Source organism: Sylvia atricapilla, chromosome 2 (assembly GCF_009819655.1).
Source record: "Sylvia atricapilla isolate bSylAtr1 chromosome 2, bSylAtr1.pri, whole genome shotgun sequence".
Taxonomy (NCBI): domain Eukaryota; kingdom Metazoa; phylum Chordata; class Aves; order Passeriformes; family Sylviidae; genus Sylvia; species Sylvia atricapilla.
Genome location: NC_089141.1, coordinates 32,325,475 through 32,343,575, shown reverse-complemented (window position 1 = coordinate 32,343,575; position 18,101 = coordinate 32,325,475). Strand labels below are relative to the sequence as shown.

At 38.0% G+C, this 18,101-nt stretch overlaps 1 protein-coding gene across 4 annotated transcripts in view; it reads right to left on the bottom strand.

The window, feature by feature from the left end:
- Nucleotides 1-18,101, bottom strand: part of DLG2 (discs large MAGUK scaffold protein 2) — a 986,088-nt gene that overhangs the window by 528,331 nt on the left and 439,656 nt on the right. The window lies entirely within an intron of this gene.

The following is an 18,101-nucleotide window of genomic DNA, read 5'->3' as shown; positions in this document are numbered from 1 at the left end:
CTCTGCAAAATACTTGAGCTATTTTCCACTTGGCAGTGTGTACTTTAATGCTGGAGAGCATACGCACCTCCACAGAGCCACAGTCCCACAGAAGATTCCCCTGCAGTAAAGTTCTATCCTTATACCCTTCTTCTCCATAAAGAGGCAACATGAGGACTTGAGGGGCTTGTCCAAGATCCCAAATGAAACTTGTAACAACAAGCAATGTAGCCCTAAAAATTAAATTACCAGATCTTTCTCCAGCCAAAATGCTTTGTAAAAAGGTACCATTCTCTCAGCTGTGCCCTGAGGAGGGAGATGTTGGATAAGCCTAAGACTTATAAGCCATATAAGAAAAATAAGTCTGAAGTACAGGTACAATCACAAGAACATCCCAAATCAGACCTCTTCCCCTTCACTTCATGTTCATCCCCTTCACTTTGACCACTCAGCTATGGAGTGCTATTTCATTTACTCATCCCTCATAAGGAAACCACCCCAGTGTATTTCTGCCTTCAATCTTATGTATGGAAATGTTTCAGCAGTTGCCAATTACTTTCAGAATATACACGTGACATGATTTATTCTCTTCTTCTTTTCTGGGATATGCCTGCAGCCCTCCACATATTCACTTTCCAGATAACATAATTAATGAATATATGAAGTGACTGGCACCAGCCAAATATTATTTGGGCAAGAAGCCATCAGCCTAATAGATAGTACTCCAGCCAATGTCACATTTAAGGTTTGGCATATAGATCATTTAAGCCACAAGCAATCAATTATTTTTTTAATAGAGTCTGTGCTCTTTCTAAAAAGACAACTACTCTGAGACATCCTCCTTAAAGTGAGTCATTTGCTAAAATGTAATTAGGAGAAATAAGAGCAGAATACCAGAGTCATCTCATTAACTCAGGAATGGGGAAAATGGAAATGTCCAGTGGCTACTTCTTAAGGAGACAAGACAGCAATGACAGAAGCCATAAGAGGCTCTATCATAGAACATAGAACCATCTGGATTGGAAAGGATCTTTAAGATTGAGTTTAACCATCCAACCCAGCACTGCCAAGTCCACCATTAAACTGTGTCCCCAAGTACCACACACACACAACTTTGAAATATCTCCAGGCATGGTGAGTCAACCCCTTCCCAGGCAGACTGTTCCAATGCTTGACAGCCCTTTCAGTGACGAAATTTTTCCTAATGTCTAATCTAAATCTCTCCTGGCACCACACTGAGGCTGTTTCCTCTCATCCTATCAGTTGATACTTGGGAAAGAGACCAACCCCCACCTCACTACAGGCACCTTTCAGGCAGTTGTAGAGAGTGAGAAGGTCACTCTTGAGCCTCCTTTTCTCCAGGCTAAACACTCCCATCGTCCCCAGCCAGTCCTCATCAGAGGAGGGAGAGAGATTTTTATATAGGCATGTAGTGACAGGATAAGGGGGAATGGTTTTAAACTGGAAGAGGTTTTAGGGTACATATTAGGAAGAAATTCTTTCCTCAGTGTGATGAAGTATTGGAACAGGATGAAACTCCACAGGGAGGCTGTAGATGTCCCCTCCTTGGGAGGGATGTTTGAGCCCAGTTTGGATGGGCCCCTAACCAATCTAATTTAGTAGATATCATCCCTGCCCTTGCAGGGGGTTGAATCTTTAAGGTCCCTTCCAACCCAAACCATTTTATGATTCTATGATTCGTTCTATGTATATACGTACATACATATATATAAATACAAACATACATACATATATATATATATATATATAAACATGTATGCTATTCTTTCCAGATCATTTTTGCAGTTTTACACTGCCAGAAGCAGTGTAATGTGACCTTAAAGAGAGAACATATCTTTGGCCATCACTAAGTCCTTTCCCCATCACCGCACTGCAGTGTAGCTGTTGCATAAACAAGAGCAAAAGCCCAGAGCAAATTGATTCACCCTGAGCCTTGTGCTCCCAAAGAGCAGAACACTTGTGTGGATCTCCATTGATAGACTTGCTTTATAATCTGAATTGATCTTTTTATCCAATAACTGCACATTCCCAGGACAACTTCAGTAATATCCATGTTTATATGCCATCAACTGAAAAGTTTACAGAACAGAGTTCCACTGTTCTATTTTTCTTTGTCTCCCTTCCATCCCAAGCCCAGCCTCTTCACAAAGTATGAGCCTAAAACATTTCTGGGTCAGTCCTGCTATGGGTTTGCCTCATGTTCTAAGCACCAAACGCATTGATTTTCATACATCTTTACTCCCACAGCATCTCTTCATTGAAATGCTTTCAGCTGTGAACCAAAACAGCTTGACACAGCAAAAACCCAGTGGTAAGGCTGAAAATACCAAACCAGAATGAAGACACTCCTGTAGAAATGCCTTATTCATCTCCATCACCCTGCTCTGATGGGGTCCTGCAAGTGTCCTTGAAAAAAATCCGTTCCCTATAAACCTTTCTCTAAGGACTAATTCAAATTTCTGGAGGGAAAAGCATGATTGCATGGAAATGCTACTCTTCATTTGACAAAAGAACAGGTGGATGTCTTATGATAATTAAATTACAAATCAGTGCCTGCTGCTGGCAGGGTATTGTACGCTGCCAACTAGCATCAGATATTTAAAATCCTCTGTAATTACCTATAATGGGGGTGCGGAGTGTGCTGCTGTGAATTTTTAATATGAACATGCCTTTTTATAAGAGATCATTCTCTCTACAGTGTGAAGTTATTACAGCATCACTGCTCCTCACATCATACTGTCTAAAGGAGCATTTCTAAGGTTGTGATTACCAAAGAGATGTCAAGATGTCAAAGCTAGACAGAACTGAAGACATAAATCCAGCAGGAGGTAATGGTCAAAACCCTTAAATTTCAACAAAGGCAGTTCTCAAGCTACGATAGCCAGAGAACTGCACTGGCATGAAAATACAGATTTTCTTATGACCTACCTTTGACAGATTGACAGTGAATCAAGATATCTTGGAATCTGTCATTCAATTTTGGGCCAAAGGGAACTAGTATTTTTAGAAAAGTTTGTTACTTATTTTTTTCTTTTTGTCATTGCTGTCAGTTTGCAAAAAATGCAACTAAAACATTTCATTTTATATCAGGTCAAACTGACCTAAGCTACTAAATGTGGCCCAGGTGGAGTTGCCATTCAAAAGCACACGTGCCTGGTTCTCTACACAGCTGTTTGGCTGGACCACACTCCAATACATCACACATTCCTGCTGCTTGCAATGGGAGGGCTGCAAAAGGAGGAAGCTAAATGTGCCAGAGGAGCCACAAGCTCTACAAAACCCTGTGAAATGGGCAGCCAATGAATCCTGGACTACAGAGAATCCTGACCTACTAGAAAACACTCTGAAATGTCAAGAGACACGTAACCAAAAATCAACATTGCTTTTTCACTCAGCCAAAGCTTTATAGTAGACACAGCTTACAGATATTAATAATGGAAAAAAAAATACCACCACATACTATGAGATAATAGCCCATTAATGAGTGAATCCCACTCCAAATCACTCTTTGAAGCCAGTGTGCTAGCCAGTGCCAGTATATTATGTTATATCTTGGGAAACAATAGCAATACTATCAGTTTTAGCTCTTACACATCAGCATTTCTATTCTCAAATAGAAGTTCTGTTTTGCAGTCCTCCTAAGGAGGGGCCAGACTTCTGCTCCTTACAAGCTGTGAATCTTCATATAACCCATTCAACACTGAGACCACAGGGAAAGGAATTTCTGCAGAAAATTTCCCACATGAGACAATGACCTCTTACAGATCCAGTTGTCCCACTGCAATCTGGAAATAGGCAAGGTATGCAACTGGGTCCCAATACTATCTTCTTCTTAATTCTCACTCACTTGCCTTTTCTCTCAAACCAGCATTTTAGCTGCTTTGCAGCTCCCAGATAGGTTAGCCCCATTGCTGATCATCTACTGGAACCTTTGGACAGGGCAAGCATCACCCACCTTCTGCATGAGAAGGTCCAGGATTCAACACCCAGGAGTTTTTGAGAAAAGTTTTGGATGCCTCATCCCTGGAAGTGTTCAAGGCCGGGTTGGATGGGGCTCTGAGCAACTTGGTCTAGTGGAAAGTGTCCCTGTCCATGACAGCGGGGTTGGAAGTAGATGATCTATAAGGTCTCTTCCAACTCAAACCATTCTAGGATTACATGATTTTTTTCTCAGCAGCCAACAAAAAATAAAATCCTAATGGTCTTGGTCCATTTAGACAAATGAAAAATCTGCTAATTCCCACTAAAAAAAAATATTAATGTCACCTTGTCCTACTTTGGTGCTCGGTGTTTTCTTTGGGTCTTTGATGTGTTGAATTTTACTGTCACTGCTCTCCAAAGGCAGCAAATTTCAATGTCATACCAATGAGCATATTCGGAAAACAAACTTTACAATTTACACACACAAATCATTGGGCATTCATCCAATCATGAGCAGAAATAATATTACTCATCCAACTGATTGCAAATGAGCAACACAGCTTGAATTCTGAATATTTGCAATCAATCTATAGAATAAAAAGAGAAAAAAAATACTCTTCTCATTATACAAAATGGAAGAAATCACAATCTGCTTGCCAAGATTGTGGAAGTAGATTAGGAAGCTTAAATCATTGAATAATTATACTTATTGTGAATTACTTGCTCTTTTGCTTATCAAGTAGATTTCCAACAAGCTTGTCACTATATCACAGCAATACCTTCCATCCAAGAAGCCCAAAGAGCTTTACAAGTGGCAGTCAAGACTGATAACATCCTGTTGATGTGTATCATTTAAAGGTGGGTAAAATTAGGCACAGAAATGCAGCAACTTGCTCAAGGTCACAGAGAGAATCAGTTCATTAAGCAGTAGTAGAACTTAGAGAATTTTTCCAGTCCTCTCTTTTAAATCCAAGATCTAATGCACCTACACTGAGTTTAATAGCAAAGATAATTATTATCATTATTTAGACATAAGGTTGTAGGTTTGCTGATACCATTGTAACTTATTTTTAATTTTTTGGTCTAGTTTTTTTTTCCCCTCACAAATGTTCCAGGATAAAGCAGCCTTTCTAAAAGTCAGGACTTAGGTTTTTCCTCTGTCTCAGTATAATAGCTAGCAGTACTTTGGGTGACTTAGAGTGTGCTATCTCTGAGAAACATACAGTGAATTTTAGACAACAAGAAATTTCCTCTAAGAGCCAAATTAGTTGACAGCAAGAACATTATCAGTGCTGAATACTGAGAATTAACATATATTTTCCATTTAGTACAACAAGAATTATTTTTGTTTTTTAGGAAAGAGAAAAAAAAGTATCATTTTTCTTATCTCCATTTATTGAAAGCACCAGGTTTTTGCCCACAGCAGGGAATATATGCTTAGTTAAAAAAAAAGGCAAGTATAATGCAGTGGAACAAATATGTTTTACAGTATTCTCATTTCTTTTTTTTTTTTTTTTTTTTTTGAAACCCTAAATGATTTTATTTTTCATGATGAAAAAGAAGTGAGATGAGCCTTAGCCAAAGTGCCTCTTCATTTTATCAGCTGGAGGTAGTTGCACCTTTTCCTCACAAGATGGCACAGTAACCATCAAGTTAAAGCATAATCTCACTTTGAACTATGATGTGTTGCAGGGAAAAAATAAATATTTATGCAATATCATAGAACTTCAAACGATTTTTATTTTGAACTGGCCTGATATAAAATTATATTAAAAAAGAAAAAGAGTCAAGCAATTGTTTATAGTAAGTATACATAAAGAAGCAGTGATCATACATAAAGCTGGCAGATGGAAAAAAGTTTTAGCAGTTCATAGAAGTATCAAGAAATTACAAGCAAGTAAGAATCTATCAGTTTTTGTGAGCTTTAGAATGAACAAAACCACTATGTATTGACAAGATTGAGACTAGCCCAGAATGCTGCATTCCTCCAGGAATTCTAAATTTTAATTAAAACCGCCTGCATGCAAATCTGTACCATGAGGTATTCAGCTCCATATGCTGCATCACATTTTGGACCTGTTAACAGCATCAGTTTTGCCCTCTGGAGGCTGCTACTTGCTATCCAATAATTTAAAATAGATTTTTAACTTGAAGTGCCAATATACAAAAAGACATTCTAAGAGGGTGGCTTTGCTTGGATGAAATGGTGAATGTGACTGCAGACTAAAAAAATCAGTAACAAGAAAAAAAGAAAATCCAGCTAATACTGATTGTTTATCTAAGAGGAGCAAAGGGAAGACGTGGGTGAAACTGTACCATTTATCAGCATCAGGCAGTAGCTACTTCTCTATCCCTCTGTCCTGCAATAACATCACTGGCTTACTCCTTTTTATAGTCTTCAACTCTTCCACTCAAAGTGCTTTTTTTTTTCCTGGTATGTCCATGTCCCCCCAGTTGCTGTAGGAGCCTTCATGCCTCTGCAGCTCCTTTGTTTTCCCCTGCAGATCCCCGTGCAGCCCAAGATGCACATCCTCACTGATCCTTCTAATTCTGCTGCTGCAGTTCTCCAGCACGGAGGCACCAAGACCCACAGATTCTCCTTTTCCACCCCTTGCCTGCCCTAAAGAGCAGCTTCTGGTGTGGAGGTTGGAGGAGGCTGTGCTGAGGTTACAACTGAGCATTTGGAGAGGCAGAGCTGGGAAATGGCATCAGTTGCCATGTCTCAGTTTCCCTGCCAATAAGCCTGAGGTGGGAATGCAGCCTGGCAAAACAGACACTCAAGGTTTACATCAGAAGAGTATGGAGTAATCATGTAATTAATAAATTATGGATTAGCATAGCCTGAAACAAAGGAAAAAAGAAACAATAAAAAAAGCCCACACAGAACTGATGGTTCGCCCCTCTTGTGTTTTCTGTATCAAAAAAAAAAAAAAATTTAATTTAGTCCAGCAGCATGTGACACAGCAGGCCATTTGTGTGCTGCAGCTGAAACCCTCTCCCCTGTTTTCACACAGGAATTGTGTGTCTGTGGGATTCTAGTATCATTTTTCACAGAAATAGAGGATTCTGCTGCAAGGCTCTGTGAGGTAAAAGGATGCTCTCAGGCTAAGACAGGTGAACGCTATTGTAGGTAATTGCTTCTATTCTTGCTTTTACCACAGAACTCTCCTGCAATACTAGGCTTTTCACAAAACATTACTTTCCACAGCTGTAAAACTGAGATATCCTTTACTTTAAAATGTCCTGCAAGCCACAGATGGCCAATTTTTGTGGAAGTGCTGAGCATCAGCAGCTTCAGCTGAAATCAGAGAGATGGGCTTTGTACAGGAGGAATACCATGGAATCCTGTGCCCTCGGTCAGCTCCACACTAAAGAATTTCTTCCTCATTTCTGCCTGTTGCCTCTTGCCCCACTGCTTGGCACTAGTAAGCAGAGCCTGGCTCCCTCCTCTTGACATCCTCCCATACTTTGATAAGGTCCCCCTCAGTATAGCAGGAAAATCAGTGAAGAAATTAATAATGGAGCAGTCGGAACTGCTTGCATTAAATAATGCATAAAGACATATGTTGAATGTAAAATGCCATATGAAGTACCTCTTCAGGTACTGAAAGAAGCAGAAAGCCCATGAAAACAAAAGTAAATGTGTAATTAAAAATGTATTAGAGTTGATACATATTATAATACTACATGACAATATATGGCCACAGAGGGCCTGCAATAAAATTGCTTAGACCATCCCAATTCTTGCATTTCCTAAATCTCAGTGGTTAACTTTATCACCCTGCCATCCTTTAATAGTTCTTTGAACACAAAGTATACACACATAAAAATACCTCATACATTTTAATAGCATTCCTGCTTCTTCTAGTGTGAAGAAGGTATAGAGATAAGTATTTTTCAGTATTTGTGGAAAACTAATTCTTCTTAAATAAAAATAGAAATGCCTTGTGTACATAAACTTGACAATCTCACTGTTCTCACCCTGATCAACCTAGACCATTAGCTCTGAAGATAAAATTCTTTTTCTAAAAAGCAATTTATGTTGGAGCTGAAAAAGTTATTACAGGTTTCAAATATTCTTCTTATCAGTTCCCTCTTTGAAAAGCTATGAATTTTTACCATCAGAAAGATGGATTTAGTCCATTTTAACTAGATGTTCAACACGCCAGCAAAAACATTTGTGTCAGGTGCATTTGCATGTGCTGGACACTTGTAAGGGTTGAGTTAAACATTTCAATAGCTGAGCTCTTACTGAAAAAAAACTGCTTTGGGCCTTTGGGTCTTAATCCTTCCACAGCCTTTCAATACAGCATAACTGTGGTAAAATAATCTGCATTTTCTTTTCCGATACTTTAATAAGCCCTGGTTAGTGCACAAGCAGGCAAAATAGCTGTCATTGTAAACAGAACATAGAGAAACATCAAGATTTTACATTAACAAGGGAATATTTGCTTTACTGAGGCTATTGCAAAAACCTGTATTTCCACATTTCATCTCTCCACAGCAAACTAGTTCCTGATCTAGGGAGTTTATGGTTCCAGAGGAAGCTCCTTCAGCTCAGTGATCTGATGGTGACACATCAGGATAAAACTCCACTAGGTAAGAGGCTGGGAAGGAAGAGAGTACCCCATTAAACTGCATGGTACACTGAGCTGAATGTAATGGGAAAATTCCTTGGGATTACATCCTCTGATGAATTTACCACTCCTTGGGCCATACTTTACCTGAAATTAAGAGGGAACATCCTTTCATCAGCCTTATTTATTCTATTTAAAACAAACTAACAGAGGTACTACACCTGCACTGTCTGGAGTGCCAAGCAAGGCTCCCAGCACAGCCTTCCTTAGTTTCACAAGTCCCATAGGGCTTAGCCTGAACCAAGGCAGTCAGTGGGTCAGGGAGAATAGAATTCCAGGTAGCAAAGCAAAATTTTAGGAAAGCAAGGGATGTGTGCACAGATTCCTCCTATCTGTAGAACTGCTTTTAGACCTCAGCATCTACAATTTGGCTTTGTCTTACTTGGATGCAGAAGCATTTTTCACACTTGAGCTTAAGTGTGGGAATCAACCAGCACTCTCCCTGATGGATGAAGACAGTGATTCTCTATTGGGGCTATTGTTATTTAGGGTTCTCCTTCCACAGTCATGTTAGAAGACTAGGCATACTTTTATTTTTAAGTGATGTGAGCACTCATATTTTCAAGAAGCCAACTGGGCTCTTAGTGCCTGCAAACACTGGAGGAGAGTTGCAGTGGAGAGTACATGCCTCAGTCATAGAATCATTAAAGTTGTGAAAGATCTCTATGTTCATGAAGCCCAACCACTAACCCAGCACTGTCAAGTCCACCTCTAAAGCATATCCCCACCATTCAGATGCCTTTCAATACTCCCAGGGATGGCAATTCCACCACTTCACTTTTCCAGTGCTTCATCACCCTTTCAGTGAAGAACTTTTTTCTGTAATATCTGATCTAAGCCTCTCCTGGAGCAACTTGAGGCTATTTCTTCTAGTCTTGTCACTAATTCCTGGGGAGAAGAGACTGACCCACACCTCACTGCAACCTCGTTTATGGTAGTTGCAGGAAGTGATCAGACACTTGTTTTGGGTCATGTTATAGTATGTAACAGGCAGGGTTACTAATGTCTAAAAGTTCGTTACAGCTGAAAAATGCTACAAAAGTACAAATTTATAATATGTGGCATAGAAGACTCTCTGGGCATCAGACAATGATTTAGATGGAAATGTACTACCAGTCCATGAAAATCAGAACTCTACATGTCTTAACCTGAAGAACCTCAAATTTCATTGCTTTCAAAAATTTCCACCCAGCCTTTCTGTAGGATAAAACTGTTGTATGTTAACATTGTGTCTGCCTACCTTTGTGCTGAATTCTACAGTATTTTGCACTGTTCTTGATTGTTTTTGCTGGTTTGCAGCTGCAAAGAGCAGGGGAAGGCAAAGGAGAAGGTGGAATGCTTTAGAAGTTAGTAATGTTATCTCTCAGGAGACAAAAAATTTCTTTCTGACAGACTGACCTTATCAATGTTCAAAGCCATCCCTCTTTGTAATAACACTAGTTTAATTAAAAGGTTAAATTCCTCCTCTGCTGAATAAAAATTCCTATTTGAAAAAGTCTAGATAATGTAACAACTTTCTTTTTAATTTCTTTATGTTTTCATCTGAAAAAAAAGTAAATTTCTTATATAAAATAACGTGAAGAAAATAAAAACTAAATTCCTCTGGTCCTAACAGCTAGCTTTCAGAAAGGCTGGATAAATGACTGTCAGCTGAACAACAATGTCATGGTACATTTTCTGTGTTCTTAATTATTAGAAAACCAGGACAAAGCACAATCCAACCAGGTTAAAATTAGATTCAGCCCAGATCATAAGGCAATCATGAGGCACTCTTAACTTTGAAATGAAAGACATTATCTTAAAATGATACCCAAAACAAAGCTCAGACAATCCCAAGCAAATAGCTTGGTCTAGACACAGCAGTTTTATTATTAGGCAGAGAGGGTTTTTTAAGTCCTGATCCAACAAATGGATTGATTGATTATATAAATAAATATTTTCCAGAATTTTATATGTGCAGTGGGCCAAATCTGCAACATCCATCTGGAAATACAGCCTATTTAAAGATATTCATTTTCCATCTTTTTTTAGTGCTTGGCTAAGTTTTAAATGGATCGTCAAAGACCAATATCTCTGTTTTCTGATGAAGCAACAATATAAACTCCCCAAAACAGAAGTTTTCTTGTAAAAATTACATCATTTTCTCTACATAAACCTCCTCTATGAGAAAAGACAAATTACTCTGCATTTTCTGTCAATCCTCTGATATTCAGCTGATAATACCAACAAGGAAAAGAATTTGTTGAGTCTGGAGCTGTGATTTTCTGCTGAGGAAGAGAAACGCTTCCTGGGAACCAAACTGAGAGCTACAGCTCTTTTTATCTTGACAATGAGAAAGCAAGCATAACTTTCACTTGTTGTTGACCTTTTTTGCAGTTGGAACACAGATCTAAAAGTCAGTGCTATATATATAAAACATTATTCACATAAACTATCATGTATAGAGTGGGAAAAACACATTTTACTATTTATAAAACATCTCTGCATGAGCAAAGTTCTGGCAACATTAATCACAATTGTGTGAATGCCTACCCACAGCAAGGAAAATGTACCATTTTGAGTGATTCATCTCATCTCTGCTGCTCCGGAAGCAGTGGGCTACCCTCGAATGGAGCTTGAAACTAACTACACAAAAGCTGAGATACTGGCACGGCTGAAGCTCACTCAAAAGCTCCTCTGGCTCTCTGACTTTGAGCTCAACAGTGAATGTCTGCTGTCCCTTGGGAGGTGTGTTTAGTTTTTGGTGTAGTGACTTTGTCCTAAACACTACCTGATTAAAACCAAAGTGAAAACTGCCTGTGTGGGAATTGCCATAACTTGTGAACATACAACTAGATTAGATGTTTAGATTACACATTGGGAAGAAGTTCTGAACTGCAAAGGCTGAGAGACACACAAGTTGCCCAGGGAAGATGTGGGTGCCTCATCTTCGGAAGTGTTCAAGGCCAGACTGGATGGGGCTCTGAGCACCCTGGTCTAGTGCAAGATGTCTCTGCCCATGGCAGGGAGGTTGGAACCAGATGATCTTCAACGTCCCTTCCAACCCAACCATTCTATGATTCCATCATTCTACGAATATTTTGAATTTTTTTTAACACCTTTGTAGCTCCACGTGCTGAATAATCACAATGAGCTCTCAAAACAATCCATTCTATGATTCTATCTGTAGTTTTGAAAGCTGAACTTAGCATTAAGCAAATCCCAAATGACAGTAAATTTTTGGCCCTCTGGATCCATGTTGTCAGAGATATTTTTCAGCTCTATTAGCTTATGAAATTATGTCCCTATTAGCTTTTCTAATTATCAAAGTAATACATGCTTCAGCAGTAAAATGTTTCGAACGCTTTCTTTTACAAGTGATTAACTAAAGTTATAAGATGCACATTAGTTGGCTGAACAAATGTAGGATGATAACTCACCTTTGAACTGACTGTCCTCATTAAAAAAATACTATTAGAATAGTGAAAAAGCTAGGAGTATAGGATCTTAACACTTTGTCTTCATGAACTTTCCAACTAATAAGTTGGAAAGTCATGGAACCACTGTGAAAATGTTTCCTTCATTTCTTATTATACCGTATTTACAAAGCGATTCAGTAAAAATTTGTCTTAAACATGATGAATAAGACTCTGTGAAATGCATTACATTAAGAGGACAAAGTCTATTCTTAAAGCTTCTGAAGTACTCTGTTGGAGCCAATGTTTTCCAAGTGAAGCTTATTCTATCATTGTACCAAAATTTCAAAGTGTTTCAGCTATTATGCTAATCACATGAAAATTAGCAGTTCTTGAGTCCCTCCCACCTCACTAATTTTCTCACATCAGTGCAGCTCATTTGCAAGTGTTCGGCTCTCACCTGGAAATAGGTCAGATGTCTGCATTTCCCAACACCCTTGCATCCCTTCTGACAACTCCCTGCATGCTCTCAGAGTTGACCTGCCTGCAAAATAATTTGAAAATCTGCACTTCAGCTATACATTGCCAAGCTATACTAGCTAGTCTCATAAGCATAACTGGCTACTCAGGTATTCTGGACCCATTCTGTTCCTTGTTACAGCTTCAGAATGCTTCAGATTTTCAGTAGTACTTTTACATAAAAAGCACTGACTTGGAACAGACTATAAATGGCACATGTTTGCAGTTCTACACAAAAAAACTGGAGCCTTTTTTCTGTATCCTATAAATCTGAAATTGCAAAAGGTGCCATTGCCATGTTCCTTCTTTGAATTTATTTTAAAATATACCAAAGAAAAAAAGAGTTGCCATTTCCTTCAAAACGTGAATTCCTAAAGTGACTCTATATCTGACATTTCTCTCCTGTCATGTACTTCTTTGTTTTTGTATGTTTGCTGTTTTTTCCTAGGATATATCAGAAATCAGTATTTGGTCTTCATTAGTAGGATGTGGAATATATATTACTTGTTATCATGAAGAAAGTGCATGCAGAAAAGTCCCAAAAGAGCATGAAACAGATTAAAAACAAAGGATATCCCAAGTGGGATTAATGCTAATATCTGTATTTATTTATACCACTACCCACAGGGGTTCCACATTAAATAGTACTATTTCAAAAACTGGTAAAGCTGATTTCAAAATGAATTAAATTAAGAATTTCTTTGAAAAAACTAAGGGAATTCAACATCTCATACGATTGCTTTACTGTAACTGGAGTGCCAGTTTTTTAAATATTAAGATATATATAATTCAAAACAAAATTCAAAGGAAGATTTGAAATATATTAATTTGCTTACAAGTGTGATTTTAAATATTTTGAAGACAGCTAATAAAGATGGATACATTTCTACGAAATATTTCCAAAAGGAAGAAGAATCTGATCGTTTTAACTACCTTAGAGTTACATAAAAACACATGAACAGTCAACATATAAATATATTTACATAAATTTCATTTTCTGTTTACTTCCTGTCTTAAAAAAGGAGCTTGCTTTATAAATATTTTCACCTAAAAAGTCCCTTTAAAGTACTTATTTTAGATTTCTGTATATTGAAATAGTAAAGAAGGTTGAATATTGAGATAGTAAAAGAAGGCTTAGAAAAGAGACTAATACTATTCATTAGGCCTGAAGTTCATGAAGGGATAACAATGTAATTTATTAGAGCTTTAGTATAGCTGAAAAAAGCAGGAAAATATTTAGGCATACTGTCTAGGAAATTAAATTTATTTCTGTCTTTAGACATTCCTAATCTGTAATTTAAGTCTCAAAGAGAAAATTATAAATAAAGCAAAACAAAATAAAAACAAGTTCAGAGATGATGTTAAAACTCACATTTCCCTTGGGGAGGAGGGAATTCATAGATATCCTGCAAGTGCAATTGTCTGTTGCAGAGTTTCTTGAACCTCTCTCTGATATCTCATGCAACCCCTTACATTTCCAAGTTTCAAAAGAATTTTAAGAGAGGCGAAATTATTTCTAAGTTAGTTAAGTCACCTGCAATTCATTAAGTGGAGAAATTCAGCACACACATCAAATCCTAAGAATCACTCTTTCTCTTTTGCCTTAACACTTCCAGTGAAATGTGCTTCACAAAATTTGACAAGTCTGACGTGAGATGCACAGATTTAATAGTCAAGGGTTTGCATTCATTCCTTTGTGCAGGATGCTTTGCAAAGCCATCCTAGTCACCATTAATTTCAATCACATGAAATACACAGAGAATCCCATTCCCTCTCCCTTACAAATGGCTGTTTTAGCCGAGACCTAATAACAGAAGTGGCAAGCTGAGTATTGATGGCAGATCTTTTCTTCGGGATATGCAGAAACCACGAAATGCTGAACCTTCTGCTCCTGCGGAAATTACGTTCCTAATTTCCTGAGGCTCCTTAGAAAATCCCCAGGCAGTGCTGTGTCCAGCCAGTATTCCCATTTGCCATCAGCATCGTCTGAATGAATGATCACTGCTAATGGAGGGAGGTTTCCTGTGCTCCCAGCCCTCTTAACAACCCTCACAGATGAGTTATGCTGCTTTCAGCCCTGCAGCAACACCTGAGACGTCTCTAAGAGATGCAAAGATCACAAGGGAAAAGCCAACCTAGACAGGGAGGGGGGATGGGAGACTCCTCTCCCATACCCCAGGGAAAAGAGGGAGTGAGGTTTGGACATTTTTAAGTTCTGCATCAGCGGTACAGACTAGGTGAAGAATTAGGGTCGAGGATCATCAGACAGCAAAATAATCCACTAAGTTCACAAACACATGGATGGCCAAAGAAAGTTCAGAAATAAAAAAAAAAAAAAAAAAAATTACACTCAAGCACTTTTTCTTCTATATGATCTTTCATAAACAAGGTATGATTTGGTGAGTAAATGGAAGAATTTGCAGCTCTTGGGAACATCAGCATATATAATAAGGAAAGAGGAAAGCCAGGGCTTGTAAGACTGGAATATGATATTGATCTATGTTGACACAGGAACAAAAGGAAATTGAAGTAGCAATAATACTGAAAATGCTTTTGCCAACAGTATGAGGTGGGGAGATAATATAAAAAAATACCATTGATGGAAACAGACATGGTCAGAGAGCTCCATCATCAGTGTGCATAATGCCGCCAAACCCAGAGGAGTGAGAGTCTGTCTCTTCACAGAAACGCTAGGGTTATGACATACGGAAAAAGTTTACAGAACTCTTGTTAGGGTGTACGTGCACACAACTATGTATGAAAAATATTTTAAAAATTTAATAAAGTTCTCAGTCTCAGCTTGCACTGAGACTGAGACCTGCATGGACATCAGTATTAAACAGCATTAAAAGGGATTTAAAGAGTATTAGTATATTTATATTAGTAAAAATGAAATGAAAAGTCACTGAGAATGTCAGATGTAATATTTCTGTCTTTCTTGATTCTTTACAGAATTTCTCTAGGCAGAGGGAAGACTACACTGTCATAGCAAAAATGGTTTCATGAAGACATTTAAAGTGTGCTCTATAATGAAGAAAATGCTGTTATTGCAGAACTTAAAGCACAGAACATCTGGTTTATTCAAAAGATTCCTATTAGCTGAGTGGGATCATAATGACCAAATGCATTAACTTTATTCATACAGAAAAATATTTCACTTCACAGTGACAAGTTCCCTTAGCAGTTTGGTGCTGATGTGGAGAATTAACATCAGCATAAAGTGATGATTTTGTAACCAAATTTCTTTCAATGAAATAAGATACTGTAAACGGGATCTACTTCTTTTTTACTTTATATCTGTGACAGGTTTAAGTCCACACCTGTAATTCCATTGCACATTTCTGTTGCAGAGGTATTTATTCAGTACACTGATATAAGAAGGGGTTTGACAGATTTGTAGGTACCAACAGCAGCAATAGGATAAGTATTCCTCTAAATTGTTTGGGAGGAAAACCAGCCTCTCCAAATTAAATGCCTTTCTTAAGAGAAAGTATCTCTATAAATGTGCAATAATCGTGGGCCCTCTGTTTATGAATTCCAGTATGGGAAAAACTGGTATTATTGAGGGGTCAGTCTGGAATAATCAACAGTATTTACACCATTTCCACATCACATTCTCATACTGATGAGACCAATGATGTTTGCAAACCTGGGAACATGTATGGGCCACTTGTTTTCCATAACTTTGTAATTTTGTTTTCTATATTTTAGCTTTATTTATCCCTTAAGCTAAAAAAATTACAAAATATGAAACAGAAACTGAACTCTTTCATCTAAAACTAAAGCTTTTGGAGGAAACATAATCGGACTACATTGAGAGCCCATTGTTCGCTAACATCCTTCAGTTCTCCTCATTATCTCTGGATAACAAGCTACTTTCCAGTATCTCCTGTAGGCTGAAAAATCTTGCTAAAGCTCAGCAAATTAAAAAGTCCAAAGCTGCAGCCCCTAGAAAGTGCCCTTAAGTGCCTACAGCCATATCCCAGGCATTACTAGGTTAGCTTTACAAGTTACTGCAATTTTTATTATCAAAAAAAGTCTATAGCAGTGTAAGGATTTGAAACTAAGTCTCCAAATCGTACATTAAAGCTTATTCACAGAAAATTCTCCATTCAAGCTCATGGAAGAAGTAAGGCCTCTAGCAGTCAAAACCCTAATGCCATGCACAGGATCCAGAACCAAGTGGTTAAAAACAATAATGTGGTCAGACTCTTTTTAAGGAGGTAAAAGAAAGCAATAAAACAAAAAGACACTACCATATTGAAAAGTTATTGAAACTTTAGGCCTGTCTACAGCAGTAAATATAATGGAAGAACCTCTTTTCTTGCAAACCAAAGTCCACCCACTACACCATGTTGTGGTTTATCCAACAGGGAATATTAAAGGGGGTACTAAAAAGAAAATTCCATCACCATCTGCACACAAAGTGCAGCTGGTGTTTTAAGTTCTGATCAATGCATTCCCTTTCTTCAAGTTCTATTTACACTTGCATTTGACAGGAGTCTTCCTGGGGATATAATCGCAAGCATTACATGGTAATTTGAAATGAGAACAAGGACATTACTAGTAAAGGGAACATGGGCGGACTGCAGTTTACTTAAAATAAAATTGTAGAAAAAGGTCTCCAAGAAATTGTATTAAAGCCTAAAGAAATAATTCAAGTCCACAGCGATATATTTTTCATGGTAATACCTAATATTTTGCTACGGGCAACAGAAACTGTAACTTCATTATTAAAAGACATCAAGTAAAAGAAAACTTGGAGAAATAAGCAGCACAACTTTTTGTACATAATTTTCCTCATTTTTAAAGGAAACGTGTGTGCCGAGAGATGTGCCCCCAAAATTAACTTCTATTTCATGGGCTGCAATATTTTAGAACCACAAGGACCTGTGAAATTGGAAGGGGAAAAAAAAGACAAATGGGGAGGGTTAAGGAGCATTTTTCACAGTCAGATGGGATTGCTAAGACATGCTGAGTTTGAGGAAAAGGAAGTTTTCCTTGGAGTGGTGCATGCAGGAAGGCATCTCACTGAACATCTCGAGCAGCTAATTTTGTCCTCGGTGTTCTTGCACCTGCAGGCCACAAGTGTTGCCACTCCCCTGTAAGCATAAAGTGACTAGAAAACATCTGCCAGCTGCTTCAAGATCTGAGAACCTAACACTATGAATCTGGCAGTCAAGCATACCTCTGGGATGTTAGCAGAAATCGTAGACATGTATAGGTGGGAAGCACAGGCTTTCAACAAGGCAGCCATGGGGATTCAGATGAAAACTTGTGTTCCTTAACACTGACAAGACTGCTCTTTAAAAACAGTATGAAAACAACTGGAAAAAAAATTGACTGTTTATATAAATGTGTGAAGGAAGGATTGTTTGAATCATGAGTTTTCAAAAGATTAATTTATTTTCTGGGTGTTATTTATCTAAAGTCAGGTGAAATCTATTTGTCTTACTTCTTAAATGCATATGGAAAGAAAGGAGGAAGAAAGAAAGACAGTGATAACAAAACTTACATTAACTTTAGCCTGATTCACATTTACATACAGGCTATTATATCCCATGCTAGCTGTGCAAGGAGTTTTTTGACTGGGGGCAAATGTGTAGTTTTCGCTCAACTTAGCAACTAT